Here is a 7,487-nt window from a genome sequence, read left to right on the forward strand (position 1 = left end):
AGAAACCAGAAGACAAGTAAAAGAAATCCTGCATTTAACCTTTTTCTTAAAGGAAAAAAAAAAACCAACAAGAACTCGTGCTTTTATTTAAGACTTTTTTGAGGATCTCACACAATTTCTGACTGCTTGGGTTGTTGTATAACAGTATGACATTGTGTGCCATCCAAAGCCCAGGTCTGCCGTGTTTAGCTGCAACCAGTTTATGTAAAGACACGTGCAGGAGGACTACTTTCTGCCACTGGAGTCAAAGTCAAATCCAAGTGTGCCTGAAAAGCAAAATTAGCCAGAGTTTCACAAACGTTTGAGTGATTCTCCATGAAAAGCATGGAGAAGCACAGAGAACGCAGAGAAAACTTGGGTGCAGGGATGCTCACAGAAAAGGAATTCAAAAGGACCAATGTTTTAGTTTATTTACAGAGTTGAACTCTGTAAATAAAACAGCTCTATAAAGTTGGCTCATTCCTACGCAGCAATCTTTGGGAAATGCAGAGGTCTTGCATTTAGTATGCTGTGGGGAAGATATTTGCCCAACTGGTGTTGTCTGACAGCAAATATACCTCCTATATTTACAAGCTGAACAAATGTGGAGCAAGGAGTTAAGCAGCTCATCAGAAAACTGGTACTGGATTTTTATAAAGCTGACTACATCTATTTTATTAAATCTTTCCTATCCTTCTAAATGCCAATGAATGATAGAAATGTTTGCTTAAAACAAAGAAATCAGGGTACAATGTTTTAAAGTGCACAGTTAAAAAACGTATTAAACTTCCAAGAGCACTGGGATACCTTGGCTGTGTTGTAGTATCTCGTATTCATTGTCTCTCTTGTTAAACGTTTAGCTTAATATAATACTGCTTGTGATAAATATAATAAATCAGTATCATAAAGTATCCAGGATGTGTCATGTGACTAAGTCAAAAGACTGTTAGAAACTTACCTTTTGTATTTCCTGATTTTTAAAGATTTTTATCTCTCTTCTCCTTTGCATTTAGCCTTTGAAGCTTTTGAACTAGCTCTCATGAAACCCACAAAAGTGTTGACTAGAGGCAAAAGTCATCACTAAGTGATAAAACAAAATACCTGGAAACAATCTTGAATTGCAATAAATAAAAGATTTTAAATGGTACTTACAGCCCTCTAAGATACAGCAAATTCAACTCTGCCAACAAAAGAAAGAGTCAGCAAATATACATCTTTGAGTCTACTTTTTAAGAAGTAAAATAAGCTGGTAACAACTTGCATGCAATCTATTATACATCAAACCCCGTATCATTTTACCGGGCAGCAGTGTTTCAAGTTAAGTTTTAAGAGTTTGGTTCTGTGTTCCCTTCTCCCAGCTTTTCTGGGGAAGGAATAAGCTGGCACACAAATCCATGCTGTAACTGACCAGAGGGACTTGGAGACAAGTCTCCCATAAACAAAAAGACTTGCAGCAATAGTCCCTGGATCACTTTGATCACCATAGAACAGACTTTTACATTTCATCGAAGCTAAGAATTGTCTTCTAGACAATCAGGTGCAGGAGATTACTCCTAGAATAACAATAAGGCATTCTACAAATCTATGAAAAGTTACTTCTATTCTAATTAGGGAGCAGTCTAACTAAAAAAAGAGTTACTGCCTCCTACTTAAGAAGAGGACACAGTGAGTTCTAGGGTGAACGGTTACACCCATGCAGACCTGCAAAAAGGCTTCAAAGGGGAGACAGCTATACCAGTGTTCTGGTTTTGGCTGGGACAGAGCTAATTTTCTTCCTAGCAGCTGACATCGTGTGGTGTTTTGGATTTAGGATGAGAATAGTGCTGATAACACACTGATGTTTTAGTTGTTGCTAAGTAGTGCTTACACTAGTCAAGGACTTTTCAGCTTCTCATGTCTTGCCCGTGAGAAACTGGGAGGGGGGCACAGCCAAGACAGTTGATCCAACCTGACCAAAGGGCTATTCCATACCATATGACGTCATGCTCAGTATATGAGCTGCGGGGAGTTGGCCGGAGGGCAGCGATTGCTGCTTGGGGACTGGCTGGGTATCGGTCAGTGGGTGGTGAGCAATTCCATTGTGCTTCACTTGCTTTGTATATTATTATTATTATTATTATTATATTGTTATTATTACGACTACTATTTTACTTCGGTTTATTTCAATTATTAAACTGTTCTTATTTCAACCCACAAGTCTTCTCACTTCTACTCCTCCGATTCTCTCCCCGATCCCACGGGGGCAGGGGGAGTGAGGGAGCGACTGTGTGGTGCTCATTTGCCAGCTAGGGTTAAACCATGACAACCAGCTAATGTAATTTGTGAAAAACAGAGACAAATGGGCAAGCCTGAAGTTCTGACTACTGTCTGGACAGCAGGGGAAAAAAATTGTAAACTGAACAATGGAAGAGGTATCCCTCTGATGTAACTGCAGCATGAGTACGTTCACTATCACTTTTCTTTTCATACCTCTGTATTTTCCAGACATCTGTAAATGGGGATGACTACTTTGGGGTTACAAATAAGTCCTGGTATTTGCATTTTATATTGAACCTTGCGGTTGTGCTGTTTAATGTACGCAGAGAAACGAAAACACACCTCACCCAAGGGCAGTGCAAACCTAGACATCCAGGCATGGATGACTTGCCCAACTCCCCTGCCAGTTCCCTACTGCACCCACAGGCTAACAGAGCAAGCCCTCGTTAGAGCAGGCGGAGAGCTGGCACTACAGGGTCAGTGGAGGCAAAAGTGTCATTCAGCAACTGCCGGTGACACTGCGTGCTCACTGGCACACAGTAAGATACTGGGATATGCACCTAGGCTACAAGGGGGGCATCACAGAGACACACACTAGCTTTTTGCTCTCCCCTCCCTTCACTGCATGCATTTTTTTTCTCCCGCACTACCTCTTCTAAAAGATTTGTTTTTTTTCTTCCTCCAGGGGACAGACTTTTCTCCCCACACCTAATGGCCAGACTCCATTTTCAGGGTTACAAATGCATGAAGAACATCAACTGTGTTTTCAGACCTTCCAGTGTTTGAGAATAAGAACAGTGACAGCTCAAATTTTAATCCTATTTGCAGTGACCCTCAAAAACTACTGTCTCAATAGTCTCTTCTCAATCTCTTATCCTCCCTCTACTGTTACTAGTACATAACAAGAGACTTACTTTTCTAATCACAAAAAGAAGCCCAAGACTTGCATTTCAACTAACCTATGATTTTTATTACAGAAAAAATTCATATCTTTGTAAGGCAGACTCATTCATTATTTCCTCAATCCCCACCCAAAGCAGAACAGTATCTTTGGAATATAATCCACAAGACTTTAAATAATTTTAAGTTAGGGCTGCCAGTTCCTTTCTTTTTTTTTTTGAATACTTCAAAATACCAAATCAAATTGGAACAATGACTAAGGAAACCTACCAAGATCTCCTTCCATTGTAGTACTGGAAAAAAACAAATAAACTTGCTAAATATTGCCAGGCTTGAAGAGAATCACATGTAAATGCCACAGCAAATGCTCCACATGAGCAAAAAAAAAAAACAACCCAAAACCAAAAGAGGCCACTAATTCAACAAAGCAAAACTCTCTGGATTCTTTTAGGTTTTCATCCAAAAGACAGTACCCTATGAAGGTGCTTATTTTACTCTTGTAAACTGCAGATCTATTTGACATTTTCAAAACAGTGTAAACATTATTTTCAATTATTTCTTTCAAAGAAAAGGCAACCTATGCTTGAACAAACTTACTTCTGGAATTTTGACTATTCCATGTTAATATTCATTATTCATTTGTTAGCACTAATACAGCTTAGGATGATACCAAAATTGTTGTGATTTTAAGTATTTAACCTTGAGTAATAAACAGTAATAACTTGAGTAATATAACAGGATGCCTATTTTATCTGTGTTAAAAGAACTTAATGACTGCAAAGTGGTTTGCTATGTGAAATGGAAACGGTGCAATTCTGATATGACCCTTGCCGAAGATCTGGTAAGTAATTTGTTTTTTCCCCACTTTCTTATTTTAAAATAAATCCTATATCACTGCAGCTAAGAAATACGGTTTGGTTTTTGTAATCTAACTTCTCCTTTCATTGTTATGAAAAGGTGGCAAAGCATTACTAGAAAATCTGTCAGTAGATCTAGATGGGAACATTCATCTGCCCATCCCACAAACCTTTTCACGATTCCAGAGATGCTCTGGTACTGCCTTGGAACGAAATCAAGACCTTCGAGGTTTTTAATGAAAACAACTACACCACCAGCACAACCCCCAACAGTCTAGAGGTTGGTGCACTTTCCTGAGATGTGCACAATCAAAGTTCAAGAGCCTCTGCTTCTTGATATAAATCAGGACCTAGTCAGATGAATCTCTTGGTCTCCATTTTGGCTTCAATGAATCAGCATTTTTCAGAAATAAAATATTTCATCTCAACATGAAGGAAAATTGTACCCAAAGCTGATGGTTACTCAAATGGGCAAAGAATTTTTGCAACCTTCATTTCAGCATCAGAGGTGCTAACACTGACAACTGCACCGCCACTAAATGGTACTTGGAGTTGCAGAGGACTGAGGAAAAGGTCACACAGGGAATAGCTTCAGATCCAAAACGAGCAGGGCCAACTTACTGCCCTCAAACAAGTAAGACAAGTGGTGTAGTCACTGCACTGCACTGACCCTCCAGAAGTACTGCAGTAAAGGTTGGAGCTAAGAGGAAAACTTCCACTGACTAAGGTGCATTAAGATGTCATCTGCAGCTTCTTGTCCTGGCTCTGTCAGACTGGTGGGATGAAAAGCCCCTCACAGTGTGTCTGTGCCTCAGGTTTCGAATAGGCTGAATTACAATACAAACATTTCCTGACTTCGCACAGATGTTGCAACGATACATCTGTTGACTGCTGCACAGGAACAGTAAGGTCGTTGACAAAAGGAAGGGGTTTTTTTAGGTGCTTGTAAGGCATACAGTATGAAGAGATGCCAACTCATGGGTGGGGACACTTAAGCGCACTTTCAGCAGTTACACAATCCTGGAATACTAATTTGTTATCCCTGCATGATCATTTATATTCATGAGGTCAACAGGGACCTGTGAGTAGATTTGCAAGCTGTGAGCACAAATCATTGTATGTCCCAACATTCTAACTGAAAAACAGTTCCAGTTCTTCTCATTTAAAAGGCTTCACCCAGTTAAGGAGCACACTTCATGGCAAGTGAAGAACAGGAAGCAGTGACCACAAATGGCCTAAAGACAATCCTGCAATGGGAAATCCATCCACTCAGGCTATTTACCAAATACGTCAGTGTTCTGCATGTCATCAGGGAAAGGGAGATCAGTTCATGAACAGGAACAAAGCAAGAGCTACCTAAATTCATAACCAATGGAAACATGCACTGACGATGCATTAAATGGACTCAGAAGTAATTATGATGCTACCGCTTGTAATACCACACAGAGGTGGCTGGGTAGCCCTAGAAAACCAGAAAAAAGCCCGTACCATCTCATATAACATTTTAATACTTTACCACAAAGCCTGCAATTAGTGCACTCTAGGTTTCAGTAACAACCCAAGCACCTGCTCAATTTGCAGATGAGGGTGTTCATTATCCTGCTGGAGTCTTGCTGCAAGTGACAGGAGGTTTTGGAGTACTCCACTGTCAGTAAAAGCTAGAAGGAGTTTGGCCCCAAATATCTAGGCAGCTAAGACTGGAGTTCATAATAAAGTAAAAGAAAGGAAAATATGGGAGATGAGAAAGCAAGTGGAATGGAAACCAACAGCCTTCAAGAAGAAAGGCAGCCTTCCACATGTGACTCGGTAAAAAAGCCCTGCCAAAGGCCAGGATGCTTGGCTTGGTACTGATTTTTAAATACGAATTGAATTGTAGGTTTTATTCTCCCAATTCACCTCTCCTATGTTTTTGTAACAGACTGCAGCAGCTTTGGAAATAGAGGCAACGTGTTATGGTTTGAGAGCACGCAACATTATCAGTATCAATCATCTAAATAATGCATTGTGACCAAAATATGTATTTTTCAAACTTCAGAACAGTTTCCTTATTAGTAAGAGAGCATATTCTTAGTCAGAAGCTCCCACTAAGTCTAGTTAGTGAACATACTTCCTCTATTGTTTACTTTTCACGTTTTCTAGAGCACATGGGATTTTACAAGAGGCATCTCAACAACAGATCGCAGAAGAGAAGAGATCAGTATTTACCTTGAAATTTGGACTGCATTTTGCTGCTTTGGGGACTAGAGTAGGGCACAGGGGAGGTAAGGTAGGAATCTGTGTTCAAAGAAAATGCCTCCCACAAAGTGATGACTAAATTCAGAGGCTTTCATTTGTAAATGCCTAGCTTCAGATCCTTTGCAAAGCACTGATTTCCAGAAAGGGCTGAGTACTCACTTTCTAAACAGCAGGTCCTTAAAAAATAAATGAATTAGATAGTATCAGGAAATAACTGGATGCACCCAAAAGTCACTAGTCAATTCTGGAAAAAACCCCACCTCTGTCTTTTACTGTGCAGCAGAGATCTCAGAATCTGATGCCCGGTTTTCTTTCTAAACCGATAAAACTAGTTAACATAAATATAAAAGAACAGCTGTTCCTCAAAGGATGCCCTTTCTTTTACCCTCAGTTTGAGGCAAAGAAAACCAGACTGCGAAACTGTGTGGCACTCTGCTGAGTTAGAGAACGAAACTTGGTCAGTGGTTTTTAAATCAATCCAAATTTTCAGTCTAGTTTTAAAACTGGTACGCAAAACAACCAGAAAGCCAGACTTAAAATGCGAAGAGCAGTTTTTCCACTGAGGAACACCATGCATAAACAAACACACAGCAAATATTCACCCTATATAGTACCATGCACCTGACCTGACCACTCACTTGACTTCCCTCTATGCACTGCCTAAACACCTGCATGACCACACCACCCATTTCCCCTGTCACCCACTCCTCACCCTCCCTCCTCTGGGAACCACAGAAACATCTACCCACGCCTCACACACAGCAAAACATTCAAACCATTACAAAAAAATTAAAAGAAAAAAAGAAAAAGAGACAGAGAGGTGTGCGTATTCGGTTTTGCATAGCTTTGAACCTGTGGGAACTACCCACCATGGGTACAATCACACCACCTAAGGAAACATTGCAGGTAAAGAGTAGAAGCTTCATAGCTTTCAAGAAACACATATATGTATATAAACTTCCACTCTCCTCATAACCAACCAGGACATTATGGATGGAGGGGTGCTAAGAAGCAACGAGAGGGCAGACAAATGCACTGAAAAGTGCAATGGCATGCCCAAGACCTTACAGCAGCTCAGCTGTAGATAAGGTGCCAGACATTCTGATTTCTAGTCAAAGAATATGGTACTTCAGACCACTTAGGAAATCAGAATATCTGGCACCTTATCTCAGCAAGGAGAGACTTGGAGAGCACCCTTTTTTTTTTTTTCCCCCCCAAGAGTAGAACAAAAAGTATATGGTGGATATGAAATGTGCTAAA

This window comes from Pelecanus crispus, chromosome 1 (assembly GCF_030463565.1).
Source record: "Pelecanus crispus isolate bPelCri1 chromosome 1, bPelCri1.pri, whole genome shotgun sequence".
NCBI classification, from domain to species: Eukaryota; Metazoa; Chordata; class Aves; order Pelecaniformes; family Pelecanidae; genus Pelecanus; species Pelecanus crispus.